General features: G+C 43.9%; 1 long non-coding RNA gene across 5 annotated transcripts in view; it reads left to right on the forward strand.

The window, feature by feature from the left end:
- The window catches only part of LOC146198548 (uncharacterized), a 407190-nt gene that overhangs the window by 51890 nt on the left and 338959 nt on the right, over positions 1-16341 (forward strand). For 4 of the 5 annotated variants that reach the window (XR_014704998.1, XR_014704999.1, XR_014705001.1 and 1 more), the window contains exons 3-4: positions 10776-10836; positions 14390-14609. This is a non-coding gene — a long non-coding RNA (uncharacterized LOC146198548). Of the gene's footprint in view, positions 1-6281; positions 6733-10775; positions 10837-14389; positions 14610-16341 lie in introns of those variants that run through there. The other variant, XR_014705002.1, reaches the window with a different exon arrangement.

Here is a 16341-nt window from a genome sequence, read left to right on the forward strand (position 1 = left end):
AGAATAACGGGCTAAAATGTAGAAATTGTTATCGCCAGCATGCGTGAGTACCGTCAATAGAGAACTCGGGTAAGGGCGGGTGGCACCCATGGAAGTGGACCCTTTATGCATGTAGCTCTTGCTTGAAACAAAGTGATACACAAAACCCTTGTTTTTAAACATTGAGTTAACTTTTCCAAAACAACAGTTTAGTCGACACAGTTCCGTGCGTGGCAAGCGAAAACAATAATGACAAGGAAGAGAAGGTATCGCTTATAATCGGTACCACAGGACCTTTATTCGCCATGAATGTTTTTCTCGATTATCTGGCATACAGCGGTAGAGGTTGGCAGGTGCTGAACACAGCAGTGGAGTAAAAGACAAATGCAAATGTACTTTCATCTGTACATAAGGATTACACAAATGGCTGAAGAACAAACATTCGTTACTGGCATTAACGATGGCACTATCCATGGTGGGAGATGGCGCAGATTAAAAGCTTTGTTCGAAACTCTGCACGAATGTCACCTAATCTGCAAAATGTATAAACTAGAATTATTTTATTATTGTTTGCGCGACCCACATCTGCACACTTCGAACAAGAATCAATTGGATTCTGAGATTTTCTAAAAATTCAACGTGCAAATAATGCGCTTGCAGCACCGTACTTTCAGCATGACAGGTCCGAACTGACTTCTTCTGTCCGGCAAACAAAACAAAGCAAGTATATTAAAGGTCAGGAACAGCACGTACTACGTCTTAAGAAGCGGCTATTCTCTAGGCTTTAAGCTTTAACTTGCCTAATTAAATGGAGAAAGAGGGAGCTCTACGGCAGAAACACGTCGATCCAGTTGGCATGTGCAATAAATGTCGAATATATAGGTATAAATTAATAATATCGGTGAACGTTTTATTGCCAGTGTTCGTGCGCTTGAGAATCATGTACACACAGGGTTGAGCCGTGCATTGTTTGCAAAGCTTGTGTTAAAATTCCTGAGGTGAGTATTCCCCCAGCTATAATGGCACAGTCAATTGAAGAAGCGCCGTAGCAAGCCTATGGGTGAAATTCTCGAGGCAGAAAAATAAATTTGGTTATATTTTCTATCCCCTACCATTCAGCGCTACTCCGTCCTGCAACTGGTCGTGCGAAAATATTTAGTGACACTGTGACCGATATTGCTTTGAAGAGAGCTCGGCAAATTTAATCCTCGGCTCTGCAGCAGTCGACTAAGCCGCGTGTAGGTAACTGATGTCATTGGCTCTTAAGCAAAAAGAAATAGAGACCGAGTTAAAATCGTGGATGAAATCTAAGCTTTATTGGAAGCCGGTCTGGTCTCCAATAAATCAGTTCCGAGTACTGCCGTTAAGAGATTGTGAGGCTCTCGAAGCGAGGTCAGTACTTTAAATCTGGTGAGTAGTATCGATTTATTTCTGTTAACGTCAAGGGTACTCATACATTTTGAAAATATAATTAAGCTTTAACTTTAAAAAAGAAAGTTCCCGACAAATAATTCCCTTGCATTCCTTAAATGGGCTGAGAGGATTTTGTGCTTCTCTTGAATGGAAATATGTGACAACCAGCATACTGGGGTACACGAGAAATGTTTTTAAAATAGCTTTCTAATTGCTGCTTTTTTTTTTTTTCAAAATGATGATATACGAAACAAATCTAAATTGCTCGAAAGCATGCAGCAATATATAACTCCATTTATTGCTACTGAAGTTGACTCTGAATATCTCGTGTATGCGTGAGTGCGTACGTAGTGCGTGTGCTACCGCAGTGAGGCACCGCCACAGTTACGGTTTACAAAGTTAAATGCACCGGCTAAATTTTCCCGGATGGCAGATGTAATAAACGCAGTGCTGCTCAGAAACCTGACCGACACTACTACTAGCCCTCAAAGTTGGTCCATACTTGTGTTGCCGGAAGTTCATGAATGAGTCATGAAGCTTTCTCGCAAACTAGGATCCATGCTACTCTCTTCAAAAAGACTTAGCGTCACGCGATTTACATTGGAGGAAGCGTGACGAGCTTTCTCTAAAGACTGGCGCAGCACAAAGACTTTTCAAAGAAATGGGTTAGTTCGCTTTCTTTCCGTTTTCTCTTTTTGTTCTTCTCGCCGTGTTTATCTTTACTGGCAGCTCATTCCTCGGTGTAGTCCTTGCCAAGCATCCGCGCGACCTTGAGAAGCCGGTTAGGACGCTGGCATCGTCGCGTGGATCATCAATTCGCATCCCCTCCTCGTCGCGTAGGCAGAGCTCGGTGGCGTCCACTTCATCTCTTCGGCAGAGGAGACCGTATCGCTTCGCCGGAGATCACTGCTGAGCCGCCGACGCCGCGCGGACTTGCTCGCTCGGCCACCTCCGCTCCTCTCATGCCACAGGCCCTGCGAATTCCAATGAGGTGCTCGGCCGTGTTCGATGGCCTCTCCTCTCAGCCCATATTTCAGAGCCCAGCGGATGCTAGCGTGTACGTCTGAGTGCTGCTGTTTTCCACTGCATCGTGAAGTGCCTCTGCCCTTCAGCCATATATTGAAATCCTACAGCCGATAAGAAAACAGCGCCAAATAAATTGCGCGAAGTCTTCACACTTGTCCAAAGAAGTAAAATCCTCTCAGACGCGGAGTCCAAATTTCTCGATTGTCATAAAAAAAAAAAAAAGAGGCTTCACCCATTGTAGAATGGGAAGCCGGCGAAAATTCCGTTGCAAGAGGTGGCCACCGAGATCGGCTTCCAGTGGTAGACGCAAACAAGGCACCATAGGTCTCAGTGTAAGCCTGGGGTTTTGTTTTCCTTTCAGCGCACCCTGCGCGAAGATTACTTTCAATTTTTGCCTTTTCCTGCTTTATACAATAAGCATGCTGGATAGCATCATTTTCCCGAGTAATTTTTCGAAATGTAAAAACATTATACTTGCTAACTTCACTCATTTCTTTTTTGTGCGGAACAAGTTAAAGTACCGTGCATAATATTGGTTTTCATTTGAGCAAAAAGAATTTAGACATCGCATTTTTTTGCACCAGAGAGCCTCAGCACATTTCCTTTACAACTGCTGTCCTTGAAACGCAGTGACTGTAATACGCAAAATGACCAGCCACACACAGTTTAAAAAGAATGACAAACTATACATGAGGTTTCACACTCAATTCAAACAGGCATGGAAGGCGAGAGATACCGCTGTGAATGCTGGCGATTAATTTTGGCGTATTGAAGTTTTCTAACATGCACTGACAACGCACAGTGCATGGACATATTGCGTTCTGGCCTCTATCAAAGTGCGACAGCCGTGGAAAGGATTGAATTCAGATATCTGCGCTCAGTAGCCGAGCTCTGCAACTACTCAGCCATCGCGGTTGGTAGAAGAGAAAAACATCAACGGCACTACCTGCACGCGCACGATGAGGGCAGGGCAAATTAATTGCCCTGCCCTCATCGTGCAGAGGGAACTTACGGAAAACGGAATATTAGTTGCAAGGAAACTTAAATCTATCTTGTATAACAAAAATCGAAATGTGAAAACTCCCAGCGGTGTGCAGAGGTTAGGGTGCTAGGCTGCTGTGCCCAAGAGTGAGGGATAGAACCCCGGCCTCGGCGGCCGCTTTTCGACGGAGGCTAAAAGCAAGGCGCTTATGTGCTATGTCAGTGCGCGTTAAGGAACCTCAGGTGTTAAACATTTTTGACGCCATTCGCTACTGCGTCTCTCATAGCCTGAGTGGGTTTGGGACGTTAAACCCCATATACCAAACCTAACGTAAACACTTGAAGCGAAATTAAAATAAAACATCCGATGCTATTTTGTTGCAAAAGCGCCATCAGCGAAGCTGGGCATGGACTCCGCAGCACGTGAGCGCATCTTGCGAATGAATTCGTTAAGTCGTCGTTCATGATAACACTGAAACTGGAAGCAAGGTGAGAAGTCATAATGATGACTATGCCTTTGAATGGCGTAAACGGCTATTTTAGTCTAAAAGCCCTGTGGCACAGGGTGTTGTCGTCTGGCTGAGCTAAAGCAGATGTTCATTTCCCATGTGTTTCATCGCACAGACGCCCATCTGGGTTGCGGAAGGCGTGTACTCAGTTGAAACCAGTTATTACACGGCGGCTCTCAAAATCTAGCCCGCAACTGCACTTTATTGTGGTGATGGGATCGAAGTATGACATATGTAATTCGTGCAAGCGATGAGTGCCATCTCATCTGCTCCAAGCACTACCACACTAATACACTACAGCCTTTGGAACGATTAAAACGAGTCGATGAGCCTCTTGCTCCAAATGTGTTAATAGTAAACGGGCATGATGATTACTTTAGTATAACGCTAAATTGCGGGGCCGTTGCTCTATTGAAGAACATAACATAAAACCGACATGCATCTATGTAAGCTTACAGAATGTTATATTTATTTTTATAACTCGCTGTTCATGGTAGCTAATCTATCGTCGGTCTGGATTGTCCCGAAGGTACCTTCTGATATAAGAAGCGGCAGGCGATGTGTTCAATGGAGTCGTAAAAAGGCTTGATTTAGAAAGCCGCTGTCTATGCATTTCTTTAAGGTGGTAGTCACCGCACTGGGAGGAGCTACGAGGAGAGGAAATACGTTATCACATGACAGCACTCATTTGCGGCCACTCAGAGGGATGCGCTGTCATAGCGCGTTGAAGTGAAGTTCAGAGTAATGTAATGTAATGTAACGTATAAGTAATGTAAGTGCAACCTTTCCCCTCTTATCCCGAAATTAGCGCCCTCCGGTTGCTCACTACCTGCGGAGTGATCATGTACTCTTATCAGCAGCGAAGATTCATGTTCCGCTTTGGGGAGCTTGTTTATGATTTGACACGATAACGTGAGATATGCTCCCGTCTGCGGGTCCTCTTGCGAATACTCGATCATGTACATACACGTATTAACCGCTTAATTACTAATCGCCTAATCTTTGCCTCTATTATCTCACACATATTGGTTAGCACGAAGTCATAAGCTACAACCTAGGTACGTAAATGGCCACACGACACAGATGCCTATATACAACACCCCGCTTTACCAAGCCATACTAATGCGCCTGCGCTGCTTAGCAGTAGCTTAGTTATCACCCTAGGGTCCTAGAGGCTCGATATCCATCGCACAGGAGAAGGCCGAGTTGCGAAGCCTGCCATGTCATGTGATCTCGGGATGCCACACAACCATATGACCGATCAGGACATGGCTACATCACCTGCCAACTACTGCCCAGCAGAGCCATACCCGTGCATCGTCGCTCACAAACAAAACCCTGGATTTTCTGCAAAAAGTGGCCTTTAAATCTATCGCGTTAATTTTGAGATTCTAACCGAAGGTGACACAGTGACAACATTAAGGAGAGGCTGTTTCATTCTCACGAAAAAATTCAGCCTAAAGGCTGCCGTTCGTGATGGCCGCCTTCAAGGTGCTAGTCAATGTGCGCAATACGCGTTTACTGTCAGCCCTTAAACACGTCCCTCGTAGCGGCTAAAGTGATGTTGCAGTAAACGTATACAATTGTAACATTGAATGTAGCATTTGGGTATGCATTTGGGTTTCTGTGCATAAAACGTTCGCTTCTGAACCATAGGAAAATTTTCAGAATCATGCGCAAGTCTGAAAATCCTTTCATTTCAAGGCTCCTTTACCTAGATGCGAGCGTGAAACCTTCCTAAGCAGCCCCGGCTGTTTACTTTTCAAGCTTTATTTTTTCTTCAGTTTGCTGTCATTTTGTAAACGTTGCTGCTCTGTTCCTTCGTAATGCACACGCGTGCCGAAATCACATACATCTCAAAGCTGCGCTCAGGTGAGCAAGAAAACGGGAAGGGAACTCGCCGGCAGGAACAGTAGTTTTCATTTCTAGAAACGAAAGTTTTTTCCTGAATGTGACATGCTTTCATTCATGAGTGATATTCGTTGCGGCATTACGCCTTCATCGTGAGGTGTAATGTTAGAGATATGTGTGGAAAATATTTAGTCGTGCCGAAACGCATTTCCCGCGGTGTATAACTGCTGTGAACAACGTGGCACGTATTTAGCGTGACCATTAATTATCGTGCCACTGCGAGCCGCAAGAGCCGGAGGCATGGCTTGGAAAGCGAAAGACGTACATTTATTTTGGTTTTTCGCTTTTGGTTAGTGCAGAGTAGCAGGCCAGATTTGAATTATTCGGGCCAACCTCTCTGCCTTTTCCTTTCAATAAATCCATCTATCTATTGGTTTCCTGCAGCTAAATGCAGTACTGCTTCCGACTATTGAGCTATTGTGCGCATCCATCGTATCTTAACAATGCACAAATCATGGCACTAGGCAGCAGCGACAGCAGGCCGACTGTTTCGCTGATTTCTTCCACCTTTTGCACTGCAGAAAAAGACAGCCGTACTTACCACCCCTATCACCGGACAATCGACGGCCACCGGAGGGATATCTGGCGCATCTGACATCACCACTGACGTCACCAATCGGGCTATAAAAGAAGACTGCTCACCCCTGGATCTGGCACTAGGCAGCAGCGACAGCAGGCCGACTGTTTCGCTGATTTCTTCCACCTTTTGCACTGCAGAAAAAGACAGCCGTACTTACCACCCCTATCACCGGACAATCGACGGCCACCGGAGGGATATCTGGCGCATCTGACATCACCACTGACGTCACCAATCGGGCTATAAAAGAAGACTGCTCACCCCTGGATCTGGCACTAGGCAGCAGCGACAGCAGGCCGACTGTTTCGCTGATTTCTTCCACCTTTTGCACTGCAGGTTGGTGTATCGATTTGACTTTGTCTAACGGAAGAGCTGTATAGATATTGCTGTTGCTGCTGCCGCAGTTTTTGTTTGTGTGTAGAAAGCGTATCCTGTAATGATGCCTAATAACTCTGACAGGGATGCCAGAGGCGAACTACGCGAGCTTCGCGCGGAAATGAAAAGTCTAAAAGATTCCCTCACGTTCATCAACGCAGAATTTGAGGACATGAAAAATTAGCAGAAAAGCAAGAAGAAAACAAGGATCTGAAGAAAGAGAACGAAAGTTTGCGGAAAAGGGTGAAGGCTAACGAACATGCCATTGAGTAGCTTCAGCGCAGAATGGTTCAAGCAGAACAGTACTCTAGAAGATCTAACGTCGAAATAAAAGGGTTGGTGCAGAAAGATGAAAATGTTATGGAACTGGTGGGAAAGACGGGCAATGCTGTAGGCGAACCTATCACTGCTGATGACATAGCAGTTTGTCATCGCGTGCCAACTCGTGAGGAAGGCAAAGCCAACATTACTGTGCAATTCAAAAGCCGCGAGAAAAGAGATGCTCTTCTGGAAAAGGCTCGAAACAAACACATAACGAATGAACAAGTCGGCTTCCCAGATAAAGAAAGTGTGTTTGTAAATGAACATCTCTGCCCAACCCTGAAGCGACTTCTTTCCCTGGCAATAAAAAGGAAACGCGAGTTTGATTGGAAGTTTGTATGGGCCAGGAATGGAAAAGTTCTTGCGCGAAAAGCCGAGGGAAGCAACGTGGTGCGAATTGAGCACGAAAATGACTTGTCAAAGATTGACTGATCTGATGCGTAGTTAGTTCCTTGCTTTCATCCTCATTATGTTTTATCGAGAGTTCTGCTCACCTTCTGATATCACACTGCAGGCAACGCGCGTTCACTGGCATCAAAACAAGAACAATTTACTACGTTTCTTGACGAATTTCGGTTCAGGAATCATGTCGTCATGATAACGGAAACATGGTATCATGAAAAAAGCCTGATGTTAACATTAGCAGGTTATAAACACTATTGCCAAAACCGAACTAAGGCACGTGGCGGCGGCGTCGCCATGCTTATCAGAGATGATGTGTGCTGTGAGGTGATGCACCATTTCACGCATAGCTGACCTGGAGGCGTTGTGTGTTTCTAGCGGGAAAGATATATTCGCAGTGGTATATCGCCCTCCTTCTGGAAACAAAAATCATTTTTTTACCTTCATCGAAGAACTGTTGGAGCTTGCTTCCTTTCATGAATACCGTCTGCTATTAGGAGGTGACTTTAATATTAGATTAGATGGAAATGACTGTCATTCTCTTGATTTCAGTAACAAACTGTTGGCGTCTGGCTTTCATTCTGTCATCAACACACCAACGCGAGTAACCGAGACAGGCGAATCCGTCCTTGACCTTTTCATTGTCAACCAAGACACCGTCGTACAATCCGCTGGCACCATATGCTAGGACTTAAGTGACCACTGTCCAATATTTATTGTGTATTCCAGCTTTAGGTCACAAAAAAAAACAAAAAACGAGCAAGGACGAACCCATGTATAGGAGCATATCGAAAAGTAATCTGGAATCTTTCCGGGCACGCCTACTATACAACGACTGGTCTCCTATTTACAATGAGAATAATGCCTCTGAAGCTTACAACAAATTCCTAGTCTTGTTCTGTGACCATTACAATAAGTGTTTTCCATATAGGAAAGCAAAACTAAAGAATAAAATAAGAAAGCCGTGGATAACACCCGATCATTTGAAGATGATTAAGGAGAAACAAAAACTGTTCCAAGACTTCTTGCGTACCAGAGAAACGACAGCACTAACAAACTTCAAGAAGTATCGAAATAAATTGACTGCAGAGTTAAGAAAAGCCAAGTTTGCTTACTATAATAACATCCTATCTGATGCGTCAAGAAATGGTCCTCAGAAAGTGTGGAAGGTCATTAACGAAATTCTTCAAAGACAACATCGCAAGTGCAGCCCTCTTGAAATGTCAAAAGATGGCAAATGTATTTCGGGTGTTGATTTAGCCGAACATTTCAATGCCCATTTTGTAAACATGAGACCAACCTGCGACGAAACAGGGTCAACGACTAGGTTCAAACTAAATCCAACCGTATTCCTCGAGCCAACGAACGAAACGGAAATTTGTAGCACGTTCCTTAACCTGAAAAATACCAGCTCAACTGATGTCGACGATATTCAGATCAAGCCTGTCAAGTTCGTAATTGACGTTATCTCACCTCACCTAGTATATATTTTCAACCTGGTGCTCACAACTGGCTGCTTCCCAAGTCGCATGAAAGAAGCAAAAGTATCGGTCATCTTTAAAGGCGGCAAAGAAAATGACGTTACGAACTACAGGCCGGTGTCTATACTGCCAGTATTTTCAAAGGGCTTAGAAAAATTCTTGTTGGTACGCATAGAAAAATTCTTCACTAAACATAATATACTACGAGAGCATCAGCATGGTTTCAGTCGAGGAAAATCGACTGAAACAGCACTGTTAACGATGAAAGAACTTATCATCAAAAACATTGAATGCAAAATGCTTACTTTGGGTATTTTTGTGGATTTTAGCAAAGCCTTTGATTTCCTGAACCACAAGCTTTTGTTGCAAAAGCTGAGTACTTACGGTATCCGCGGTGCATCGCGTGTGTTGTTCGAATCATACTTGAGTGATCGGAAACAGTGTGTCAGTATTGGGGACCACTCCTCATCTTTTAAGAGTATTTCTTCTGGTGTGCCACAAGGCAGTCTACTGGGGCCACTGCTTTTTAATGTATATGTAAACGATATTGTTCAACCGAATTCTGATGCCTGTTATGTTCTTTAGGCCGATGATACCAGCATGTTTGTTTCTGGTCATGATATACAGGAAGTAGTTGCAAAAGCGGAAACTGAGATGTCCAAGATAATTGGTCCAACGCCAGTGGTCTTAAGATCAACGCAAATAAATCTAAAGCCATAACTTTTAAACCAAGAAACAAACAGGCTGCAATAGATCGTCCTTTAACGCACGGTACAGCTACTATTGAAGTTGTTAACCAACATAGGATTTTAGGAGTGACATTTTCAGCTGACCTGACATGGTCGCACCACATTGATTGTTTGAGCAAGTCACTGTCATCAGCTGTGGGAGCACTTGCCAGATGTCGTTATTATCTGCCTGAAAAAATAAAAGTTCAAATTTACCACGCATTATTCACATCACATTTAAACTATTGTTCGCTTGTTTGGGGAACAACAACGATCGGCAACATTAACGCAATTTTTCTTTTACAGAAAAAAGCTCTTCGTAATATTGCTAATGTATCGTATTACCATCCGACAGAAACACTGTTTCTCAAGTATCATATAATAAAAGCACAATATTACCTACAATATCGCTTAATATATACTTTCTTTTTTGCAAGCAATAATCTTCAAACGTTTTTAAAGAGCTCCGCAAGTTTAAGCAAATAAAAAAGCGACGACCGCACCCGCAGCTGTGACAAGTGGTTTGTTCCGCATCGGCGTACCGAATATCTCTGTCAATCCTTACAATACCAACTTCCGTTTCTTCTTAATGACTATGAAAAGAGGGCAATATATTTCGAGACTTTCAATAGAAAAAAAAGATTGCGACATTATTTTGTAACCAAATGAACTACTTATGTTTCAATAACCATGCTCACTTTGTGATTAGAGTTGTACTGACGTGTTAGAATTCTGTAGGGCTCTATATGTTTCATTGTGAATTGAGGCCTAACGCAAATTTGTTATACTTTCCGTGAATAACTACTGTTTTGTTAACTACTGTACTTTGAATTTTTGTTAGAGTTTGTTTGAACGGATGTTAAATTGATGTGAGTCTACACTGTAATTTACTGTGGGACAACTGCTGCCGTGTATGGGCCCTCAGGCACTCTTCAAGCTGTTCTAGAACAGCTTTTTTCGCCTGAGGGCCTTCAACCTTGAGTTGAAAATAAATTGAAAATTGAAAAAATTGAATTGATGTATTTGCGTGTTCTTGGCCATTTTCTTAAGTGCTAAAATCATTCAATTTCAGCAGATGCTGAATCAAGTCCACATCACAGCATACTTTGTCCCGACGGATCTTCCGCTAAAGTGTAAGTACAATTTCTTCGCTCGGGAAGCGATATAAAAAGAAAACTGAATGAAAAAGAACCAGGAAGTGATAATGTGACACTGCATTCTTATGACCCATAAAGACTCTAAGAATATTTTATCTACGCTCATTGCAGGCTTTCAGTGTCGGTGCTGTTGAAATTAGGATTGATGTCCTCAGGTTGCGCAGTCACAATTTAAAAATAAAGTGTGTAAGCGCTTTTGCGTAATGAACTCTTTCTCCTTCCTAAGCCGTAATTTTGACACCATTAGTGTTATATGAAAAAGCATTAGTGTTATATGAAAAAAAAAAGCCCCTTGAAAGAATGATAAGTGTTCTGTGTGCCATGAACAAAAGAGACCCCACACCAAGTTACGAAATGTAAGTCGTTGTATTCGGATGCCAGTAAACGGTACACCTCTTGAGCTGAGGCCGCGGCATTCGGTAGGTCTCGGTACCAGGAGAGCATCGTCATGCGGCGTACACATGAAGCACAAAACGTTTTCGAACATGGAGCGGGAGACTTTGTTTTGCACACGGCCGTACAGTGTGTTCAAGGCGTAATGCAGTGGGCTAACCGCAAATTTTTCGCAGCGCAACCCAACTGGCTAGCCTTCGTACACGATTGCATATATTTAATTAAAATGCTGTACTCCGCTTGAAAGCGCTCCTCCCCTTTCAGCTTCGAAGACACATGAAGCCGTGCTAAAGAAATTGAGACCGGTGAACTTGAGCGTGTCGAGTCGGTCACTTCCCCTGGGAGCCCCGGTGATGTCTCAAGGCTGCGTGTGGGTAAACAGGCGGAAGCGAAAGGGTGGACAGACGTTCCAGCCAGGCTTTAGCATTTTGGAATTGAGTGGTCAATACATGAATATGATTGGCAGCTGTGGTGCAGAATGAAATACTGCGGCCTAGAAAAATAGTTTCATTTGTGTCGGAATACGAGGAGCTAGGGTGTTTTAGTATCAAAACAATTAACCAAGCAAAAAAAAAAGAAAAGACGGCTCCACAATAGATGCCTGCTAAACCTTGCTCGAGTATTTGCAAGATTGAAATACGACATTTATTTGCGCGTGTTGGTCGTCTTGGACAACGTGAGGAAACAGCGCGGAGTTACAAGTACAAAAGCAAAATATCAAATAATATTGGCGCTGAACAGGAGAAACTGTCTGCGTCAGCGCACAAAGACTAATACTCAAACTCTGGAGGGGCTAGATAAGAATAAAGAAAAGCGTCGAAAGTATTGAGGAAATACCATGCCATTAAATAAACATTTCAGTCTCCCGAACACGTAGAAGTTCATTAAAACTTAGTTGCGGCGTCATTTGTCCCTGCTTTATTAAAATCGATAGAGAACTAATAGGGACTCCGAGAATCGGCTTGCAGGCTAGAAAGTCGGCTGGCTTTGCCGGTGAACCAACCCACTGGGAACAGGAGAGATGAAGAGCAGCCTTTTTTTTTTTTGTTGTATTTTTTGTTAAGTTCCGCGTTTCGACTTCTAGTTATTGATCACTCGCGCACAAGCGCATGTTAATTACGTACATTTTCTTTATTTAGACTGCTGAAGCTACGAAAAAAATGGTATTTAAGGATACGGCGGTTTGCAAGAACTATTGACATAAGTGTCCAAAATCGCTATTGAGTCCAGGATTGTGATTATTCTATGAATTTTCTTGCCGCAATATTGTAATCGATAATATAGTAAATCTATCCTTAGAACATAACGGAAACGTTAATGGCTTCCTCATATATGTGAGGAAGAAAGTCTTACAACAGGTGATTTGAAACCAGGAAAAAAGGTAACTATAGGCTCGATACTAAGTAACGTAGAGCGAAAGAAAAACTCTGCTTGATATTAACAGTTATGATAAAGCGTAGTTCTTAAAGAAAGTGTTTTATTTAATAATTTCTACACCACGTCTAGTATAGACAGAGAAAAGACAGGTTCTGCATGTTGCCGGCTTCGTCCATGTATGCATGCATCGGAAATGCATCTTGGTATTTCCGAAGTAATTTGCTTATAGAAAGGAAGTGTTCTTTATAGGCAAATAAATCATGTAAAACAGCTAATATTGTCCTGAAGGTAACAAAATGCGATCAAAATGTTGAAACTGGGGCTTTTGCAGAATATTAGAGGTTAGTAATCCTTGTGATTATTAACGACCGCATCGCTGGCGACTTTCGGCGGCAGCCTTCCAAATTGACGGGCTGCAAAGATTTTATATAAAATACATGAAATAATAAAATGTCTACTTGCAGATATGCAGAATGACTACAATTTTATTTCAAAGCTCATTTGGGAAAGGTTACATTTTGCTTCCCCTTATCTCTTGTTTCATTTGGACACTATATGGCGGTTAATTAATGATTACATTCGTGCCTTGCTTCGCTGATGTACTGCATAATCTGTTCGCTTTTGCGCCTTAAAAAGAGGCGGAGTGCTCTGTGTATTACCAAATTGTGTTCACACTTTCCCTTGACGACTGTCAAAAAGTCGCGATTCAAGTTAGCAAATACTTCACAAGCAACGCAAGGAAAGAAAAATCTTTCGATAGTTATACGAAACACTTCAAACTTCAAAAACTCTGGAAGGAAACTATTCGAGTTTCGAATACTCGTAGCAGTAAAACATTCGCGTGCGCGCGGCAGGCGGCACAAGCATTTTTGAACTTTCACACCTTGCATCCCGATCTCAGCTTTCATCATTCTGCTTTTAGCCCTTCGTGTTGCGCAAGTGTGAGCCATGCAAGCAACGGCTGGAGCTCCCTGCCTGCTATTTCCTTCCTACAGTTCCCGTAACCCTACGCCCGTCCTTTTACCATCTTTTCTCCTTGATTCCGGGAAACAGACAGCTCAGCAATAGCTGACATCTGGCGCTTTGATGGGGCGGCATTCTACACGCCGATCTCAAGAGCAGATGTGTGGCGTGTCGCCACGAATTCGCTTCGTATTGCGTAGCCGACGTCGGGCAAGCAGGCCGACAAGGCGCGCTACTCTCCACCCCCTGTTTCTCAAGTTAACGTCTGGGTATGGCTCGTGCGTTGCCTGTCGGCATCTCTTTTATTGGCATTGTCACGCCGACCTTCTTGGTCACGTATCTTGTAACGACTGCATATTAAAAAAAAAAAAAAAACTGATAATCGATATCGTCCGTTTTGCAAGTCCGCTTGTGGACGGTAGCAAAGTACTTATATCTTCGCCAATGGGCTTGAGGGAATGAGAAAAAAACAAAAAAAAGCGGCGGAATTGCGTTCGCGTTATGTCGCATCGGGCTCAAGCTGCTGCTATTGCTAAAAAAAGAAAAAAAGAAAGGCATGACAATTGGGAGCCTGGGCCTATCACTTGTGCGTCTTGTTCCCACGCGTGGTCTGTTATAAGCTTTTCGGCTAACGTTTTCAGCGCTGCCACATGACATCTGAAAAATAGAAACAAGGGCTGAGCAGTGCAATGAAATGTACAGAAAATGTAATACTGCTTCCTTAACCGTAGATGCGAAGAGACGATGGCGTAAATGCCCTCAGCTGTGTGTATGGCGGATGTTCGATATCTTGCAGCTCGTTGGACTCATTCCTGGGCACAGACGATGACGCACGATTTGGATACTTGTGAAAGTGAGGAAAATCCTGGGAGGTGTGCTTAAGGCTACGTTTCTTCATCCTCCGTTGATAGCCATGTGCACCCAAGATTTCAATGTGAAACGTGACGCTTCATTCTCTTTATGCGACGTATTGCGGTTTCGTAACATGAAGATCTGAGGACCTAAGGACGGAACTGGTAAGTAAGCCGTTTTTTGTTGTCACCGGAAAAGGTGAGTGCAGGCTTGTGCATTGGGTTCGTGCTACAAGTGTGTTGCGCAGCGCAAAAGGGCATGCGAGTACCGCAGCTTGATCAAGCGTAGTTGTGAACAAGTATTGCCTATTCTTGAGGTCACTTAATGCTTTAGAGGCACACTACAGAGTGCAGCAGTAAGTCAGACTAAACTGACAGCGTTCAAGGCCCAATATTACCGCATTTCATTTCAGTGCCCGCTCTCCGCGATGAAATGGCACAGCGCAGATGCAACGTGCAGCAAATTGATGACGAAGAGACATATACTTCTGCGACAAGAAACGTTCAATCTGCTGTGCGTTGGTCGAGAATGCGTGCATTCCATGTCGATCGGCATATCCGACAGGCGCAAAATTCCACGATGGTAGCACATATGCATTGGTTCATTTTCACCTAGAACCCAGTTGAAGGAATTTACGAAAGTAGAAATTACACCAAATACAAGGGCGCTCTGCAATATTGCTCTGTAGTTGATTACCAAACGCGCAATAATACGTTTTAGTGACCGTCGTTTTAGTGACAAACGAGCCCGTGGTTTTTTTCACTCAGATTAATGGTTTTGAAATTATCCACGGCAAAGCGTTACTGCTGCTTTCAGGGTTTCTTCACTTTTTGGGACCTTCTACGTTGGGTACACAAACTTGATTTAGTTTTCTTTTTTTTTTTTTTTTTTGGGGGGGGGGGGAGGGGGTAGCGTAATAAAGCAACTAAAGCTATGAGAGACGCCGTATTGTAGGGCTGGCTCCGGAAATTTCGACCACCTGGGGTTCGTCAACGTGCACTGGCAACGCGCAGCACACTTGGGCCTTGCTTTTCGCCTCCATTGAAATGCCGCCGCCACGGCCGGGAATCGATCCCGTATCCTTGGGCACATGAGTAGACCACCCTAAACACTGCACCACCACGGCGGGTTGGGCGCTCAAATTTGTCGACAGCGAAAGATGCGTCGAACTTCTCCTTCCGTCTTTACATGGCCTCCGCTTTCGATGGGGGTAAAAAGGAGGATGCCAAGTACTGGGAACTGCCATGGCTCGTTAAAGAATACTAATTTATTTGTGAAATATCCGAAACCCTCCACTACAGGATTCGTCAAATTCCGAGCCTCTTCGCAACATTTTGTCGTAAAACCAAACGAAACCCTTCACTATATAATGTTCCGTAGCTGGGGCGAGAGCGTCGCCTGCAGCCGGAAATGCAGGTTGAGCCAGTCTGTGCGCCATCGCCTCTCCTCAGCATTGTACGAGTCAAGATTGTTTGGTTCGCTTTATAGAGTTTATGGTTTATGGGCTGCGGTAATTTCGAACACCTGGGGTTCTTCAAAGTGCACTGACATCGCATAGCACACATGCACCTTGCTATGCGCCTCCATTGAAAAGCGGCCTCCATGGCCGCATTTCGATCCTGCATCCCTGGGCACAGTAGTCGAGCGCCCTAACCAGTGCACTACGGATCAGGTACAAAAACTTGAGGGTAGCAAACGAAGCGTCGAAGTTCTCCCTCCGTCATTCCACGGCGGCAGCTTTTGATGGAGGCAAAAAGCAGGACGCCCACTACTGAGGAATGTCAGGGCTCGTTAAAGAATCCTAATTTGCTTGAAATTTCCAGAATCCTCCACTACGAGATTCCTCATATCCTGAGCCTCTTCGCAACATTGGATCGTAAAAAAAAAAAAACTGGA

This window comes from Amblyomma maculatum, chromosome 2, assembly GCF_055883805.1.
Source record: "Amblyomma maculatum isolate TAMU_Amacu chromosome 2, ASM5588380v1, whole genome shotgun sequence".
NCBI lineage: Eukaryota > Metazoa > Arthropoda > Arachnida > Ixodida > Ixodidae > Amblyomma > Amblyomma maculatum.